At 32.9% G+C, this 21,334-nt stretch overlaps 1 protein-coding gene across 1 annotated transcript in view; it reads left to right on the top strand.

The window, feature by feature from the left end:
* Positions 1 to 8,988: 8,988 nt before the first annotated feature.
* LOC111001978 (arrestin homolog) overlaps positions 8,989 to 21,334 on the top strand; it is a 43,585-nt gene continuing 31,239 nt past the window's right edge. Inside the window, exon 1 of the mRNA XM_022272062.2 lies at positions 8,989 to 9,157. The gene's annotated coding sequence lies outside the window, so the exon portion shown is untranslated. The remainder of the gene's footprint in view (positions 9,158 to 21,334) is intronic.

Below are 21,334 nucleotides of genomic sequence, written 5' to 3' on the forward strand. Positions count from 1 at the left end.
GTGGATTTCTAGTCTTAAATGGTAGTTTAACCACGAATCTTCCGTCTTCATCTCTTATAGTTGTTCTATCATAAAAATTTTCACAAAATTCCTCATCTTTTGATAGCCTCTTTCCTATAGTGTTAGGTTCGTTCTCGATTTCCCAAAACTTCTTGAGCATCTCGTCTTCTTTAAGTTGAACATGCAAACTTGCAACATTTGTTTCCAAAGAAACCGTTTCTTGAGGCAGTTTTCCTGATAACACCCAACCTAGGCATGTTCTCTGTGCTAATAAGTTGCCCCTAGGATGTTTGATTACACCATCTAAAAGAATGTTACTGTATACGTCTGCTCCCAAAAGAATGTCAATTCTTCCAGGTGTTTTAAAAGCTGAGTCAGCCAACTCTAAAGTTTCTAGGTCTGACCATTCAGGAGCACTAAGTTTGGTAGTAGGCAAAAGTGTTGTTACTGAACGCAACACATATGCATTCACTCGTATTATTGTCTCAGGATCGTGGCGAGATTTCACGCTAAGTGAAACCATGTATTTGATTCTCAGTTGCCCCTCTCCCACACCTGACACCCAACCACTTACTGATCGGCGCGTAAGATTCAGTAATTGTACTGTAGCTTCAGATATAAACGATGCCTGCGACCCTTGGTCTAATAATGCTCTAATAATATGTTTGTAACCATTCCTACTCTCTACTAATACCTCGGCAGTAGCTAGTAGGACACTATTTTGATTTTCCTTGGAAAAGTTAGTTACAAAATGTACATTGTTTACTTTAGAATCAAGCTTACCTTTGTTTTGCTCAGATATGGTACCTGTCGACGTGGATTCTCCTTCACTCGTAGTCACCGTGTCTCGATCTCTCTCGTAGTGCAGCAGTGAATGATGACGACGCCCACATTTTCTGCAACTCGTTGGCTGACGACACCTGATTACTGAATGTGATGGAGCAAGACAATTAAAACATAATTTATTCTGCTGGACGATCTCTTGCTTCTCTTTTGTAGACATGCCTGCAAACTCTTTACAATAATAGATGTAGTGTTCACCATTGCATAACACACATTTGACTTCCTGCTTTTTCACATCCTTGTGTATACCAGAATGAAACGACTTATGTTTAGCAATAGGTGTAACAACAGGCTTAGGGTATGCTGATTTTACTCCGTGACTGTCTATCATTTCTAATGACCGAAATCTAGCTTCTAAAAAATCCCGCAGTTCTGTCCAAGTAGGTAATTCGGTATTACTTAAACTAAGTTGTTGTTCCCATCTCTTTATTGATTCATGGTCCATTTTTGATATCACTAAATAGTTGATAATCATATCCCAAGTGTCAGTATTCACACCTAGATTTTGCAAAGTTTTTAAACATATGGACGTGGTGTCTAACAATTGTTTGATTGAACTTGATGTCTCCGTAGATATAATCTTCTGTGTAAATAAAGTTCTTAAAATAGCATTGCAATTCAACCGTTTATTATTATAGCGCTTCACTAACTGGTTCCACGCCTCATCGTAGTTTGCGTCCGTAGTCGAAAAGTTGCGTATTAATAGTTCTGGATCACCCGTTAAATTACTTTTCAGATAATGTAGTTTCTGCACCGGTGTTAATGACTTGTTATTATGAATTATAGAACAAAATAAATCATAAAAGGTTGTCCATTCATCATATCTACCTCCAAACTTCGGTATTTGTATTGACGGCAATTTAATATCATTTAATAACCTCTGTTCGTCGCCACCCGCCATTGAAGTATGCGTTAAAGGTGACTGCTGTTTGATTAACTGTTGTAAGTCCTCTTTCATAGTGGACTTATACTGAATATATAATTCGTCGAATATGTCACAAAAGTTTCCTTTAAAATAGGTACTTTCCTTTTCTTCGTCCTTAGAAATTTTTAAGATCAAACTTTTGTGTCCTTCCTTAAAGTCCCGCCATAATTGTTCTAAAACTTCTAATCGAGTTTCTATATATGATATTTTTATTCTGTCTTTCGGTGATTTCCTATAATTCTTTTCTGCACTTCTTAATGTCTCCAATAACTTAAATTGATACTCAAAGAGACCCTCCATTGTACACTATGACCTTGAGCGTAGTTCGTAATTATCCGATTACTCAGACACACTGAAAAAACTGAACACAGCCCAACGTAAAAGTATTTCACAGTATGGTGTATATAACGTACTTTAGTTCTTTGTTTTAGGTTAGATTCACTTTTATTACACTGTAATGAAACACTGATCACTTAAAATTCTTCCAACTATTCCTTATCGCTTAGGAATGCAAGCATCTATCTATTGTTCTCACTGTTCGCCAACTATTGAACAATAGCGACGTTATCCGGCTCGAAGGACCATATGTTAAGGAATTATAGTTGAATATTCTTTGTTAAATGATTGAGGGTCTTGAAATGATTCATTTGCAATTAAAGACGTGCGAATCATCTGACACTTTTATTTGAACTAACAGTGGACTGTATATACATTTTTAGACAGGAACTGATATCAGATCTTTTTAGCACTACGATTTCAGATTTGGGGCCTATCATTTGCATGGGCTTTGCAAGTAAAAAACAATCCAGTTGAAATGCTGATGAGTTTAGCTTCCTAAATTTCATTTTTTAGACCTACAAACTAAAATGTATTGGAATCCCAAGGTTTAAAAGAACTATAATATCGTTTGTAGTTTCTATGTATGTTCTGAAATTTAACATACAATACTTGAAATTTGACTTTTTTTTTGTTTGAGGTATCAGCATGCTCTGTTTTTGAAAAAACTGATTAATTGATTAATAATTAATATAAATTGTTATTTTTGTAGACGTTCATTTGGCAAAATTTAATTTGATTTTGCATGGATTCTTAGTTTCATGAAATTTCTCGTATCTTAATAATTATAATAAAACCGGTATGATTATGACCCAAAATCGATTTATTTATAAAAATGATTAATGAAAAAGGTACCTATCTGCCACTATAAAATATAACTCCTGCAATAATTTTTATCTGTTTAACAGCAAAATTGCTTCTACACTTAATGTTACATTATTTCAAACAAATGTATGACAATAGTATTTCTTCCTATACTATGCTATACCCAATCGAATGAGGCTTCGCATAGTGAAGTTTCGTGTCAGCCCAGTTGGGTATAATACAAATATGGCGTCTGTTATGATTCGAGCAAAATTATTTATGAGAAAGTGTAATGTCGAAACTTAATTAGTTTAGTAACTGGTATTTAAATGCACGATTTCAGGATTGAAAAGGCTTTACTGTTAAGATACTAGATGAAAAAAAAAAAAAATAGCCTTTAATCGAGTACAATATTATGTTTTACGTTAATACTTGACAGACGAGTGAAATAAACCTACTTAAAGGTCTTCCACTTGTCTCTCATCCTCGCCACAATGTTCCAATGCTTCCGCTAAATAAAAGTGTTTATTATTATTATTCCAGGATTCTTGTGGGCATCCTCTCTTTTTCCACTAGATCACTTTTAATTCTTGAAAATATACTTCTTTTGACGCGATGGAGAAAAATGATGGGAGTGAATTTTCACAATGCGCGCGCACACCGACACCTAAATTGTACATCGTTAAGTTAGGTCTAGGTGGCATGAAAATTGATAACTATGATCAAGTTGTATATTCTAGTATTTTTATATTTAGAACACGTGTTTCGTAACAGAACAATTAAATTAAACAGTGTTAAAAAATAAATATTAATTTTAATATTAATCGTCATCACTGCAATCACTACTGCATTTTAGTTATTTTTTTCCATACGCCCGCGCCAAAGCAGTATAACTTCTAACGCGTGTACATAAGTACACATATTATACTCTTTTTTCCACTATTATTTTATAATATTTAATTGTCTTTATAAAAAAATAATTCATTAAATGTTCATTATATTCATTAAATAAAGTAAAAAATAAGTTGGCGAATCATTTGTGGTTTCGGTTAGAGAAACCTTGATATCCATCAATTTAAGATAATTATGTCTGAATTATTGTTCTCGGCTTTCTTCTCAATTATATTTGTAACTCGAGCGATCTATCTATGCTGTAGTAAAATTTAGGTATAATTATTTATTTTACGTAAAATATACACGATCGTTTAACTAAATCGTATTTTAAAAATATATCAGACTTGGCGCTTAAGACGAGACTTGAGATAACATTATTTACGGGGAATGAGAATGTAATGAAAAAATGTGTTTATTAATTAACCAAGATATTAGTAATATTTTTGAACCCTTTAAAGTAAAAATACGTCTATCAGTGTTCCCAGCACTTCCACAACAAACTTAATAGTTTACTCCATAACATTTTTTTAAAACTGTTTATAACATCTTTCCCAATGTTTATGCACTACCTAAACAAAAAAACGGTAAAATCTACGTTCTATTGTAATTGGTGTGTTAAATTAGTTTAAAGTAATTTTATTTCTCATTTAACTCTACTGTTAGTAAGATATCAATCTCTTATTTTCTACTCAACTTATATATATTACATATTATACTGTAGCGAAATGTAAACTCACAAATTCGGGAGCAATCAGATTTTCGTGTTAATAACACAAGAAACTGTTTTAAATCATAAATAATTAAATTATTTATCACTCATGTTCTGTTGTAACTGCCCCGTTTTATTATTAAAGGCAAGTTGATAATTTTATATTTTCAGCTATGACGGCTTTTTCTCTCTTCTTAAAGATGAAGACAGTGCGTTTTCTTTGAAAGTAAACATGAGCATCCACGCAAACAGGAATAATTTATATTAATAATTTATTTAAAACAGGAATAATTACAAAATCTATTTATTATAGGTAAATGTAACGTTGTTTACAACCCGTGCGATAGATTAATATTTCGTTATTATGTTTTGTAATGTTGAAAGGCCTGACTTTGCCCCTTTGGGGATAAGTATACTTGAAAATGAAATATTACATAGTGACGTCCCTGATTTTCAAAGTGCCATTGAAATACCCTTGGGACCGAAGCCTCGAAATGCATGAAATTAATGACTAACCGTCAGCCAGTCAAGCGCTTTCTAAATTCAATGGATTCGATTTCTGGAAAAAAGATGTCATGTTGTATGTTTGCTGTAGTGTATTATTTTTATGCCTTGGCCATATAAGGGCACACAGATACACTAGAAGAGGATTAAAAGGAAATTTGTTTAAATGTACATGTAAAATGTATCTGAATAAAGGGTATTATTATTATTTTTATGAGGAAGAAGTTGTCAGAAGAAGAAGTCATTCTTGCTGGTAAAACTGACCACAATAGGCAGCTCTCCTTGCCCTTCTAGCAAGTGCGAGCATCGCCAGAGATCTGAGGAACTCCAGCAACAACGTTGGTAAATGTATCTGAAATGTTCTCTTATTTTACATTAACAGCCCGTTCTCAAATCAAGTACGTAGAGTGGAAAAGGAGAAATGGTAATAAACTCTTCGCCACTCCGTTTAATTGCCAAATTTTTGTTTTACACCACGTTTGTAAGGAGCTGCAACCATTACACCATATTACAAATAAGGTAATAATAATAAATGCGTGTGTTCTCTAAGAGTCTGTATGTTAGGGTGCCTTATAAAAAAAAACATACAACGTTGCTGATGAAGCCGCATAATTTCTCATCAACAGCGAAGTAAGTATGTGGCTATTACGTCCATTCTGTAAAACCCAATAATTTCATTCAAACATTTTAACCTTAACCATCACTTAGAAGATCAGGTCAACTTTAGCTTATCTCACTTGACCTTAAAATAAATAAAAACATAGAAAAAAACTTTTGAAGTGTTTGTGACAGTTTAAGATATAAGACAAAGCAGTCTAATGAATTAGAAAATTGTATCAAAGAACATCTCATGCCAATTTCTATGATGTATATGACTATAAACTTTCTTACTTATCGAATTATAGTTCCACAACTAAGCGATTCTTAAGGATATTTCTGCCACGCATTACCACATCGTGGTGCCAGCTGAAAACCAGCTGCCCACTGAAGTATTTCCAAACCAATTCGAATTAGGGTCCTTCGAGAAAAGAGCGTACCGATACTTAAAGGGCCGGCAGCGCGCTTGCGAGCCTTCTGGCAGTGCGAGTGTCCGTGGGCGGCGGTGTCACTTAACATCAGGTGAGCCTCCTGCTCGTCTGCGTCCTGTAACATAAAAAAAATAGCTAGAACGATATATATGTCGCAGATAATTAGTTTAATTAGCCATTCAATTAACAGCCTAGTCTTTTTAATAAACAATGCCGTTCAACCAGCGGCCTGAATGATATCCAGCCCTCTGATCAAACAACTAGGCAAATGACTTAAATTGATGACTTTAGGCCACTTTCTGCCTACTCCAAACTGTCAATAAGCGTCGGTAAACAACAAATTTGATAATGTTTACCAAAGTTTACTGAAAAATTGTAAGGAAGTGTGAAGTGATTAAGAATAAGAGTAAGCCTAAGAACACTGATAATATGTCAATTTCTTATGTCAGATATTTCAGCTTTTTTTATTACTGTCACATGATCGTTTGCGAAACGGCGCTGTTTGGGCAAAAGGTTAGCCTATTAATTGAATGGCTCGTCAAGCTAACTCGCTGCGACATATAAACGTAATTAAACATATTCCAAAGGAATTTAACACAATTAGCTAAGTATCTTTAAAGTGAGTGACAGTTTCTTGACAGTTCTACCCGTCCGTTCTACGAACTTGGTTAAGGCATTGATTATGGATGTAAATTTAAAGTAACTTAATTCTATGAAAAGTGTAGGTATATGAGATTAAAATGAAAATGTCAAAATAGATAAGACATTATTATCTCTGGCGTTACGGTTCTTCTGCCACTTAATGAGCCGAGAACTCTGAAAGGATCCAAAAATTTATTAAAATATACGTCGGAAATTCATACGATAAAATTAGCGCAAGGCTCGAATTAATTTTCCTTTCCAATTCATTTCGATCGGATTTATTAATTTTCCGTTTTATTACCATTATATAATATTTATAAAATTAATTATAATATTTCTGTAATTTCATTGTTCATAAAGCAGTAAAAGTATTATTTTATTCTTTCATTTGTAAATAATAACACGACTAATTACTTAATTACTATGCTTCTATGGACATACATAATATGTATGTCTATCTGTGTGTTTTGTTTTTCTTTTGTACGTGCAGTGTTTCCATTTCATATGTACTATGGCCATAATCTCAATCAATAAAACATATTATAAAGTGTTTTAGTAACACTGATGTAATAAAAAAATACTGTACGCCTATACAAGCAACAAACAAACATGATAAATATTGACATAACATATTATATTCATAATGGTGTGAACCTGAAAAAAAATTGTCAGAAAATTTTAAGACATTAATTTGTTTGGAAACATAATAAAAAAGTAATATAACTTTTTCCTTTTCAGGTATTACGATTTAAATACCTAATACCTCAAAGGGAAATAAATTTTTAATGAGGCAGATATAACCTAAACATGACTAACAACGAAAAATACTTACGTAGAAATATATAAAAAACTGCAGATATTATAAAACTTGGACTGTTAACTGTTATGTAACAAATAGTGTATTGAACCAGCTGTAAAAATTTAGTACTAAAAAAAGTTACAACAAATATATATAACAACAAAATATCCTTTATTCATCTAGGTAAACAAGTACACTTATGAACGTCAAATAAATTAAATTAAAATTAAATTAAAAAAAAGAAAAGACGGGTAAAAACTGTATATAACACTAGCTGTATATTGTATAACTCTTAATAACACAACAGTGCTTTTATAACTATCTTTTATTGTTTAATATAAAACGCGTCTTCAATTTTTTCCCTTTAAATTCAAACAAAATGTCTAATTATGCCACATTAAATATATTGTATAATATATATGAAGTATTCTATCATATATAATGCTAATTATTTATGAATTAGTATAAAAAGCTGCAATATGTATCCATGATACGACGAACGTCGGGAACCCACAAACTAAGGCTCCACCGTCATGGATGTCAAGGCTATTCAACTTCTGGTCTAGTGAAAAGATTGAAAAGGACAAAATAATTAGTGTTAGTGCACTTTAGTCTTAGTGCTAAATAGTTCAGAAAAAATAGAACACAAGAACACAGTGTCTTCCCTCCTTCCTGTAAGTAGGCTTATTATAGTAAGTATTGGTTTGGCTTAAATTACTTACAAGTCGTAAGTTAGGCTAGATCGTAATGTTTCATGATGAGAAAAGTCTTATTATTCTACAATCACTACATATTATAAAACAAAGTCGCTTTCTCTGTACCGATGTCCCTTTGTATGCTTAAATCTTTGAAACTACGCAACGGATTTTGATGGGTTTTTTTTAATAGATAGAGTGATTCAAGAGGAAGGTTTATATGTATAGTAACATCCATTAAATACTGGAGAAGTACTGTTATTTTTGAGGTTTCTAATGTGATGTCGTAAATAATTACATTTTTCCGCTTACATTGCAAACGCAGGCTGAACCAAGTTTTATCAAAATAATGCACTAAGTATTGTACAAATTGAAAAGGTCTACAGTAAGGTCCGTGTTGGTATATGTCTATCTCTTATGGATAACCCACATTTTTATAAACAACGTTCACAGGTTTTCTGTAGTGTATTTAGTATCAGCATTGCACCCGTGCGAAGCCGGGGCGGGTCGCTAGTATATGATAAAACTAAATATTTATGATTTTTTTGTACTATTAAATTACTATATACATTGTAACACCAAGAATACAGATAATTAGAATACAGCTACGAAATATACTTCAAGAATATAGTTCATTTGAGGTCTAAAATAGAATTTGCACACTTGTGCATTAGTAATATTTCACGCCCACGGTAAAGAGAAATACCACGCTCATACAAATCGTGAAAAGCTGTAAAATGCTTCCCGTATCTATACTTGTTGCATATACAGTATACTCACGTATAATCTATCAGTTGCTTTTGGGACGGGGGACCGGTCGCACGTTTCGCACTCGCGTACCTTAAAATACAACCTTCATGTTCGAAACTCCGCGGAAATCGAACTGTCCACCTTTAAAATGATTGTGTTTTGTTTATAATGTGTTGGGGGTTTTTGTGACCTGCATTTTCGGAGGCTGTTTGTTGAAAAGCTTTAGAGGTAAATTTGCATTTTTAATACGATTTTGGGTCAAGGTGAATCTTTAAAGGCTCTTTTAAGGCTCTGCCTAAATTATTATTATGAATGAATTTTTTTAGAATTTTTTGACATTTGCATAGATACTGTAATAGATAAATGCGAGTAATGGGGTTACTGTGGATTATGTGGTACATGGACTGCCATCCGTTTTAATTTAATGAGCTTTAGGTTGAGACACTAGATTTTAGTTTTATCCATAAAAAAATACTTAGGGTGGTAATTGGACTATACAAATTGGCAACCTTTAGTTTTCGGTGTTACAATGCATATAGTAATTTAAAGATACAAAAACGATTGCACGAAAAGTAAAAAATATGTAGGCTTAGAGACTCTGGACTGGACTTGATTTGAAAATAATTTAGCTATTGTTTTCAAGCCAAATTTTTTTATTAATTCGGATCGTTAATGCACTAGTCTGTCTCTTAGCTATCGTTAACTATTGAGACATTTTGGAACTGAGATGTTTTTTTTTGTCAAGTCAAGGCAAGTCAAATGATTTATTTCTTATAGGCCTATTATAAAGGCACTTTTAAAAGGCAAAACTACGTGTTTAAATATTTAAAAAAATACTCTAGTTGCCTCTTCCAAAAGGTAGTTTCATATGAAGAAGAATGAGCAAGAAACTCTATACTTACTCTTTTAAATAGTTTTTACAGTGTTTTGTATACATAGAACAAAAGAAATTACTTCACTAAAATAATAAAATAAAAACAACGCAGCAGAAAATCAAATTATTTACAAATATTGCAACTATAGATTTTACATTATATAAAAAAAGAAATAATTTACAGTCAGGCGACATGACTACGTTTTTATAAACGCTCTCCAGACATCGCGTTGATTAAATTAATCTAATTAATTCACGTTGCACTAATCAAAAACATTACTGACTGAGAAATGAACTGAACAAAATACCTATCTACCATATACAGTATGGTTTGACAGACACACAACTACGCGTTTCTTAATGGTAGTTTTTGCTGCGCACCACCACTATGCTGAACGGACAGACGAACAAATATTTACTGTTGACATCGAGATGGCTGTCGGTATCGCTATCGAAAATTACCCAGCTTTTGATATGGCGAACTATAACGACTAATTATTAAATTAGTTAATATCAGCCTTATTTAATATGACATAGCTACAATGTTCCCAAATTATTTAAACTGACCCAATTTTGTATCGCTATTCGTTGAATTTATTATACGTATTTATTGCGATTCTTCTCTTTGATTTTCGATGTATCTTTAAATAGCTGAATAATTTATAAAAAAATATGTGTGTGTACCAGAATACACAGGTAAGAAGTAAAACTTCTTTACGACATATTATTTTTCTACTATTTGCAGTAAATGGGGTAGATAAGGCTTAAGCCTTAAGAAAAACAATTTTTTCAGTCATATTTATTAATACTAGGTAATTTTAACAGATTTATATACATTCACTGATACTTACAATCAAAAAGTGAGATTAACCTCAAATAAATATTAAAATCATGCTCATACGTGTTGAATTTATAAAACGAAATGTATAATCACTCTCACTTTTCTTGTAAATTCACTTAAATTTGAACAAGTCTTTTTATTTTATTACTTTCAAATTAATATATTGTTATTCTTATTTCAAACCAATCTTCAAAACTAATATATTATTGTTGTTATTATTATCATATATTACATTATATTCTTTACGTCACTATACTAAACTTCGATAAAAAAAGCAACATGGCGCGTAACCGAAAAAGTGACGATTTTCTTACAAAATTTCTCCCATACGTCGATAAAGAAGTTTCACTTCAATAACCAACTAAAGAATTTCCACGCCAGCAAACCATTACCTTTATATACATCTTGTGTTTTTTTATCTGTCTGTATTTATTTCCCCGGAGTTGGTATCGACTAAAAGATGTAGGGTTTCTGCAGAAATTGCTCACGGTGTCCTCCATTTTCACGGATTGTTTGTGTTAAGATTTTAATTTGGATATTATTTTATCCCAGGTGTTTGATAATTTTAGGCCGTCCTCTCTATTGAAATTGGCGTGTTTTTTTGATTTCAATGGCTTCGCGTAGCAATCTTGGGAAGAATCTTTTTTCTTTCTTCTTCACATGTGTCACAAGTTCTTTTATATCCTATTCCCTACTCCGACTCTAACATCCGAGCAGATGTTTGACGTCAGTTCATAAACAACCAAACGAGTCAAAAGAGCAAGTACGGTACATACGCGCTTATAGAAAGACTTTTAAGAATCTTATTTGTTGAATTTTATTAATTAAACATTAAATGCTAACAAAATGTATTTAAATAATACACTTATCTATACCCTACGTCTTTCAATCCTTAAACCTTTTATTACATTAAATAAGATAAGTTGTTCTGATCAATAGTTTGGCAATTTGTAATTTATGTTGTTGAATTTAATAATAATAATAATAATGTATTTCAAATTTGTTTCACAGGAAAAAACTTATATCTAATTGCGCTAGTTATATAAACAAAATTAGTCAGGTTTATCTGACGCTGAACTAGGTGTGAACCTGTATTTCAGCATACAGCGCCTAACCCCTTAAATATATTAGACTCTACCATCAAGTACATGACTCATTGGCGAAACTTATAACTAAAAAACTATAAAACTTATGTTGTAATTTACAATCAATTTAAGAAGTAAATCTATTATGGTGTGAAGTGTTCTCCCTGTGAGTAAGGTGTGTGTGTGTGTGGGAGAGTGTGTTAAGTACTTTATTACTCAAAAATTAATGTATTATATCTGTACATAAATAATATAATAAATAAATGCCTTTAAATTTTTATACATTAATCATGTCGCATATTTTTTTCTACAAGTAGTTCTATCTATTCATTTATCACCAAGAGTTCCTCACTTTTATCGTAATTGAGGCTTTGTAACCATTTAGTGACTTTCTTTTTACATAAGACTATTATAACTATGTATATTTAATACTTTATTCACTTTATTGTATATGTAGGGACCTAGGAAGGAGAAAAATCTTTGTGCAAAAGTATTTGAACAATAATGAATTTGTTTGAATACTATATCGTTTCTTCTTATATTTAATGTGAATTGGTTAAAAGTTACAGTACTATAACTTTTAACCAGTTGTTTATTTATTATGCTAAGGGGAAATAGTTGTCAAAATGTAAATTTACGATTAATTTAACTTGTTTTTCTTGACGTTCATAAGTGTACATGTTTACCTAAATGAATAAAGATATTTTGATTGATTGATTGAACACAGAGCACTTCGCAAAATTTATACAGCTCATCTGTTGAAGAGTACAAAGGCCGAAACTTGCATACTTTAAGTATGACCCTATGCGCTATTTCAACACTCTTGATTTTAGTTTTTGGAGCGCCTCCCCAAGATGAGATACAGTATGCAACAATAGATTGGCATACTGCTAAGTATATCTCCTTTAGAATTTTAGGCTCGACGACTTGAAATTTATCCATAATGTTGGTTTAAGTTTTAACTCAAGATGTATGTTTAGGTTAGTCATTGTATGTTTTGGCTGGTTTTAATTTAATGACAAGCGTAAGTTCGGCAACTCAAATGGAACATCATTTATACTTGAGTACTTTTCATCAGTTTTGTGAAGTAATTCTCCTAAGCAAACAAGTATGTGTTTTAAGTTATTTCTCTTTCTCTCTTTATTTTACAAAATAATATAGTATATTACAATATGTTACATTTGAAAACCGCTGTGGTTTGTATTAATTGAAAAAAGTAAGAGTATCAGTTAATTATAAGTTAATTGAAAAAAATAAAGTGAAATATTCGTGGAGTGAAATCCTTTATAAGTATATAACATATCACTTCCTGTTTATATTGATTTGTAAATATTTTTAATAAAGATTGAACGCGTTTTGGCTAAAACACACCATTATTCAGATTGAGCATCTAGTTATGCATAGAAAATCGATTTTGGTTTTATCATTTAATTGTTTGTTTTTTAATCTCTTCGTGTATGTAGTTTTTCTACATATTGTCAACGGTGACTTTAAACATTGTATTTTATTTTTACTGTACGGATCAGTGTGCCGGGCGTTGGCAACCTTCTATAACTAAATAAATAAAATTTAAATAATGAATGTAAAAAGTATTCATGCTCAAATAATGAATGTCTCTTGACAGTGACAGAAGATAAGTCCACGAAACGTGAATTGCAAAACAACTCAGGTCTTACCTGACTGACTCCAGTTATCACGTACGGAGTTGATATTACTTCGGAAAGTTTCCAACTTATTATCAGACAGTCGAGCCAAGTTAAATATAAGACCTGATTAAACTTTACCTTCTGAAACTTAAGTATTTAATATGTAAGTTTGGAAAGAGAATATTAGAAACAAATACCTACAGATTATAAATCAAGCCCAAAGTGTTGGTAGTAGTAGTCGGTTCGATTCCCGGCGGTGTAACAATAGATTTTTTATCTATGTCCAAAACTAACACTCGCACGGTACGGTTAAAGGTCAACGTGGTACAGAAGGTTGATCACATTATAATTGATCAAACAGCAGATAAAGAATCTTCTCAAAGCTCAAATCATTGGAATTTGCAAAAAAATATGTAGTCAAGCTACGAAAAGGTTATTTTACGTAGGAAAATTCAACATTCCACTGAGTGGTATTATCCACTCAAAGCCATGATAGCACTTAGTAATTTAGTTCCATTTTGCTACCATTAAGCAAGTACTTATCGTTAGGAATTAATAATACACTTAATAATATGTATTTGCAAATCACCGTAATAATTAAACTACCCTATTTGGACAAGAGCAATATCTTCAAATTTATAGTTCACGAATTTATCGTTTATATTAAGAAAATCGTATAGCAGCAGTAATTTCCATATAAATTTATGCGGAGCGTCTAATACATTATGAAAAAGGGTTTGAGAAAATTTTAATTTACCTAAAAGTACTTTCCAATAACAAAGTGTAGAGCACTTAAAGTTTATGCAAAGTCAAAATAAAAAATCATTTATTCATATAGGTAACATAATGTACACTTATGAACGTCAAAAAAAAGAAATATACTTTAAATGAATCTAATTTTACATTTACTGCCAGTTCTTGAGAACTGGCAGTAAATGTAAAATTAGATTTCAATCAATCAATCAAATCAACAAATTTGATTTGAATCAAGGGCGTGGAAGAGAAGAACTGGCAATAAACTCTCCGCCACTCTATTTAATCGCCAAGTTTTTTTTACACACTGTTTTTCAGGAGCTGCAACCATTAATCTTGACATGACATCTTGAGTAATAAAGAATAATAAATTAAATTACAAACAAAGATTTGTCCTCTATCAGCAGGAGTCATGGTGGCAAATAGGAGCACGCACTTACATACTCGTGAGAACAACACGTAAAGCATGCAATGCATTATATAATATACCCAGAATAGCCGCATCCACATCAAACGATCCAAGATTGCGATGCCTGGAGCGTGGATCGTACTAGGCCGATGCAAGAGCAATCTTTTGCGATCCTGACTAACTGCTCCAACACGATCCATCCGAACCATTCTGAATCAGTTGAACTTTGTCTGGCTATGGCAAGCTAGATTTTATATATTTAATAGTTATAAAACTTTCAAGAAAAATACACTGATTTCCAGCCGTGATTAGAACACTTGTAAAACTTAAACAAAATCACTACATAGTATAAAATAAAGTCGCTTTCTCTGTCCCTATGTCCCTTTGTATGCTTAAATCTTTGAAACTACGCAACGGATTTTGATGCGTTTTTTTTTAATAGATAGAGTGATTCAAGAGGAAGGTTTATATGTATAATATTATATAAGTAGTATATTAATAACAGTAAATAAAATAGTTATAGGTAAATAATATAGAAAATAAATAAAAATAAGAAGGTATTAATTTTAATTAGATAAGTAAGCGTTTGGAGATGGGCCAATGTAAAAAGTTATATTTGTAGGAAATAAAAGGCTTTTTTATTTTTTATTTTATTTATTTATTGTTATTTTTGAGGTTTCTAATGTGATGTCGTAAATAATTACATTTTTCCGCTTACATTGCAAACGCAGGCTGAACCCTACGAGTTTTATCAAAATAATGCACTAAGTATTGTACACATTGAAAAGGTCTACAGAAAAGTTCATGATGGTATATGTCTATCTCTTATGGATAACCCACATTTTTATATACAACGTTCACTGATTTTCTGTAGTGTATTTAGTATCAGCATTGCACCCGTGCGAAGCCGGGGCGGGTCGCTAGTAATTTATAAAATGCAACGATTCAAAGATGCAACGATTGTTCTATTTAAATATTCATTAATCTAAGGCTGAATGGGAATGACATAACTTGGATTGCATCCAGGTTTCTCTATTAATCGTATTTACTGACATTGTTTAAGTGTTCTATTTGTACTCAGCAAATTAATATTTCAGATCTCATCTGTTTTGTGTCAAATCATTTCTTACAATTAGACTACCTAAAATGACACTTTTGAACGTTAAATAATATATATAAAGATGATTTTAGGTGCCCTTTCAAAAGGTAGTTTCATGTGGAGAAGAATTGATAAAAACTCCACACTTACTCTTTTAAAATATAATTTACAATATTTGTATAAACTCAAGCTCAAACTCAACTATACATTAGTTAAATAATTATATGTAAAGACAATGTACTCCCAGAGTAAAATCACTATACAGGTCTATTATTGTACTATTAATATAAATGTTCCTCACACCCGCAAAGCTCTCAGCTCTCTTCTGCAAAATAAAAATGAATTCAATGTCAGCAGCCCGACCCCACAGTGAGATGACGTACGATATTATGCTGTGAAAGTAGTTAAAATAAACCAAACGCGCAATTTCTACATTTGTTAAATGTCTTATCTTTCTAACCGCATAAGCATCGTAATTAAGTTTTTAAATAAATCCTTATTCAAGAAACCAAAATTGTTATATTTCTATAACATTCTCTATTTCGTTTAAAATAACTCCGCAACAAAAGGATAGTCTAGAATTTCATATTCATTAAGCGCTGGGGTCTGGTTACTATAATATATATCTATGTTGCTGCTGTAGCTGCGGGGGAAAACGTTTTTAAAAATGAAATAATGTTAGAATATTATCAGTAGTGTACATACTTGATTTTCATCCAAATTTTGTTTATTCTTTCTATGGCTCGTACTGTGGGTATCGCTCGAGAATAAATAAATATTATTCAAATACATCTTGACATACAAATTCTGTAGGTCTAAACAAAGAACCTTTGAATCAAGCCTCGAGGCTTACACTGTCACAAAACTGTGGGTATTTTTTCTCGTCGATCAATGTTTTACGAATTTTATTACGAAGCACACATTCGTCGACACTCTTTTCTCTCTTCCTCTCGAAGACTTCAGTATGCAATAATTTCATAAATACTTTATTATTATGTTGTCACGTTAAGCTATCGTCCGTAAACCTATTTTTCTTTTAAATGTTATGTTATGTGAAATTAGTGTAGATGACGAGTGACACAAGAAGAAGAGTTTTATTTGATTTCGAATTTTAAATAACTTATTCACTAAACAAATTTACATGTAGATTTTCCAAGCTGTTAATTATATTTGTGTGCGACGGAGGCGTTTCTAGCCTATATTGTTATTAATGTTCGCTTTGTGTATAATTAATACTGTTACAAGGGTTTTCTATCCTTTCTAGCGTCTCGGTTATTAAACAAGAACGGAGGTAGGATCTAAGTATTCAATTACTCCTGAACGAAACTTAAATGGATTTTATCTTGTTTGGTAGTAAGTAATTTTGGGTTGTTCTTTTGTGACTTCTTTAACATACGCCTAGACCACAGGAATTACTCAAACCGTACAAAAATCCGTCATCTTGTAACGCGTAAAAATAATATAACCAGCGTAGGAATGTCACTATGTTAAAGAAAATAGCAGTCATTTATCGTTTATAAATCACAGGAACAAAAATCGTAAATCTGTTACAACATTTTCGGTCTACATATAAAATTAAACTGCGCATTTTTTGTGTACCAACTAATATTTATTTATAAGCAATCATATTTCTGTAATGCTGCTCGTATACAACTGTATTTTTTCGCTGTTACATAAAAGTTTTCGTCGGCATTTAGTATTTAAACAAAAAGAAAAATAGGCACTTCATTTAAACTTTGTGCGTTTATTAAAAGGGTAGTTTAAAAATCATCTACAAGCCTACCCTCACTTTTTGCGATGCCACTGATACCTATGTCTACTATGGTCAGCCGTATACTTAGGTAAGACTTAAGAGCAATGCTTTGATGCTTTTGTTTTTGACAATTTACTGGACACAACCCGAGGGGATTGCGCAGAGCATTTGGTGGTTCACGGTGTGTAGAAAAGCTATTTCCACCGGCGCAGTGCCTTGAAGTTCGACATTTTCTCTCGTTGAAAGCAGGATTTTTTTTGTTTCTTTTTCAGCCACATTTTCTTTTTCGGATACGTTCAAAATACTATAACAGGTTGATTAGTCAATAATAATAGCTTAAAAACGGATAAAGTTTTTCTTTCTTTAAATGTTACTTTCGGTACGTTTCTCGAAAGAATCCAAAAATATATTCATGTTATAGGGACATCGGAAATTGCAGTGAGGTTTTGATGAAAAAATATATTAATTTCAACGTTTGTGTCCGGGAACATGTCAAACCAGAAAATAAATGTTTATTTTCAAAGGAATCATGATAATCGTAACTGGTTTTTGTGATTGATGCCGCAATACATTCTTTTCGTGTTATTATATATATTCGTATGTTTCATATATACAGCTGACATAAATTATACACAAAATAAAATATACTAAACATATAGCCAAAGGTACAATATATACGAAAAGGTTCAAATACTAACGAATGGAAAAACAAATAAAATAACAAAATTTATTATGCAATATGTACATAATTCGGCAATGCTGCGTGATGGTGTGAAAGTGAGGGTGTGTTCTCGATACAGGTTTAAGACTAACATACGCCGATGACTTTGAGGATTTGACCTCTACTACAAACAATAATTTCCTAACGCCATCTGGTCTAACAAAATAGTAAATAGTCTAACAAAACTACGTGAATACGAAACCAATTATTAGCTAAATATAAAAATTTATAAATAAATATTGGGCTAGAAAAAACGGTGGCTGCCAATTATTTAACTAGTACATACATGATTTTTTTTACATGTTTAATTCGTTCTGAGGTTAAAACTTTTTAATGTCAGTATTGCTAAAATACCGAAACCGAGTCATCATCATCAGCTGACGATGGACTCTGAAGGTTGGTACTGGATCTCGAGGATGGTAAGCAGTAGACATACCGTCATTGAGCTCGTTGTAATCAGCTCAGCGAAACGATACTAGAAATGTGACTATATGAACCTGATGATGGACTCCGAAGGTGAGTACTGGATCTCGAGGATGGTAAGCAGTAGACATACCGTCATTGAGCTCATTGTAATCAGCTCAGCGAGACGATACAAGAAATGTGACTATATGAACCTGATGATGGACTCCGAAGGTGAGTACTGGATCTCGAGGATGGTAAGCAGTAGACATACCGTCATTGAGCTCGTTGTAATCAGCTCAGCAAAACGATACTAGAAATGTGACTATATGAACCTGATGATGGACTCCGAAGGTGAGTACTGGATCTCGAGGATGGTAAGCAGTAGACATACCGTCATTGAGCTCATTGTAATCAGCTCAGCGAGACGATACAAGAAATGTGACTATATGAACCTGATGATGGACTCCGAAGGTGGGTACTGGGTCTCGAGGATGGTAAGCAGTAGACATACCGTCATTGAGCTCGTTGTAATCAGCTCAGCAAAACGATACTAGAAATGTGACTATATGAACCTGATGATGGACTCCGAAGGTGGGTACTGGGTCTCGAGGATGGTTAGCAGTAGACATACCGTCATTGAGCTCGTTGTAATCAGCTCAGCAAAACGATACTAGAAATGTGACTATATGAACCTGATGATGGACTCCGAAGGTGGGTACTGGGTCTCGAGGATGGTAAGCAGTAGACATACCGTCATTGAGCTCATTGTAATCAGCTCAGCGAGACGATACAAGAAATGTGACTATATGAACCTGATGATGGACTCCGAAGGTGAGTACTGGATCTCGAGGATGGTAAGCAGTAGACATACCGTCATTGAGCTCGTTGTAATCAGCTCAGCAAAACGATACTAGAAATGTGACTATATGAACCTGATGATGGACTCCGAAGGTGGGTACTGGGTCTCGAGGATGGTTAGCAGTAGACATACCGTCATTGAGCTCGTTGTAATCAGCTGAGCGAGACGATACTAGAAATGTGACTATATGAACCTGATAATGGACTCCGAAGGTGGATACTGAGTCTCGAGGATGGTAAGCAGTAGATATACCGTCATTGAGCTCGTTGTAATCAGCTCAGCGAGACGATACTAGAAATGTGACTATATGAACCTGATAATGGACTCGGAATTTAGAGCTAAGGAAATTCATAATACTCCTTTTAAGCATATTCTGCGGTATCTTGAACAAGTCATGGATTAAATAGTCGTCGCTGTACGTCCGGGCTGCGCTATACAAAAATAATAAACAATACCGAGTTTAAATAAGTGAATCTTAATTTATTATTATTAATATTAATTTATGATTGATGTCTAACTTTTAAACTAAAACTTTTACTGGCTATGTATGATGATGACGGGAGGCCGCCTCTTATTATTTTTTTTAATTCTATAGTTTCTAAAAAATCACATTCTATGTGCAGTAGCGAGAGGGCTGTTAGTTTTTGCAGGCGGAGTGTGAAGCGCAAGTAACTGTAAACTGTTTTTAGTGCTGAAAAAGATCTTTGCAGCTGCAGTTGGTAACACTCATCTATTTTGGTATCAATACTTTTTTATCAATACAATTACTTTTTTTCGAGTTTTTAAAATTTTTTGTACCGTCGATTCTTTTAACGACTCGACGCGATTTCAGCGCGCCCCCTGTCGTCGCGTTCACGGCATGTGCGCACCTACCATAAATCAAACTAGCGTCGCTGTCATAAAATTGGCTTTAATAAACTTTTATTTGTGATAACATTTTACGCGCTGATAGTTAAAGCTTGGCATTTAAACTACGTTTTAAAATGTTCACTGAAATTTACTGTCGATTAAAAACTTTTTCATAAATCAGCCTCTGCTGTAGTATAAACACAGCCAAATAAACGGGTGTTTGGTTGATCATCGAGGAGGAAATTCAATTTTTGGCTTATGTGGGACTCGACTTACACCAGACACCATCGCTACTCAATGAACCAGAGCAATACCCACTAACACACTATCACCCATCCCGGCCTTCCGACTAAGATCCCTTTTCGCTTTTAACAGGGTCTGAAATAGTATAAGAGCGGAATTAGACTAGTTTAATGTTTGATTGTACCTGGCAACAAAGCGTGGCCGTCACAGGAAAATCTGGTACGAGACGATCGAAGTGAAATACGAAGCTCAAGCCCCAACAGCGATGGAGACTTACTGTTGACGCCCCATCTAGCAAGCAAGAAATTTATTATTTTAACAAATTCCATGTCCAATAACATAAGTGTCACTTAGATATACGAACTCTTCAATTACCATAACAAAAAATTAACTTGACTCAGTTTTTTGCTATCTGAATATGCCATACAAACACCGCAATTTAACTCTGGCTTCTACTTTTTTGGGAAATTTATAGAAATAGCATTTAAAAGCATCTATGATGCGTAGGTCATGCATATTCGTAGGATTATTTGGTCTAGTGTTTTGATACGGAACTAGGAACCGTAGTTTCGCTTGGTTTTCTTTCGCGATATCTTTATGGTCAGATAAAATTCAATTGCAGGATTGACCGACTTCACATAAAACTTATATTGCTGTGTAATACTTTCTTTGTTATAGATTAGATCAACCTCATTCGTTGAATCTTTATTTATTTCGTAATCCTACAGCTAACATAAATTATATATAATTACAAACAAATACACTGAAAATATAGCCAAAGATGGAATACATCATAGATTTTACTACAAAAAGGTTCAAAGATTTACAAAAGGGAACAAACAAACAAAAAGTATTCAGTCTTCACAAT

This window comes from Pieris rapae, chromosome 2 (assembly GCF_905147795.1).
Source record: "Pieris rapae chromosome 2, ilPieRapa1.1, whole genome shotgun sequence".
Classification (NCBI taxonomy): domain Eukaryota; kingdom Metazoa; phylum Arthropoda; class Insecta; order Lepidoptera; family Pieridae; genus Pieris; species Pieris rapae.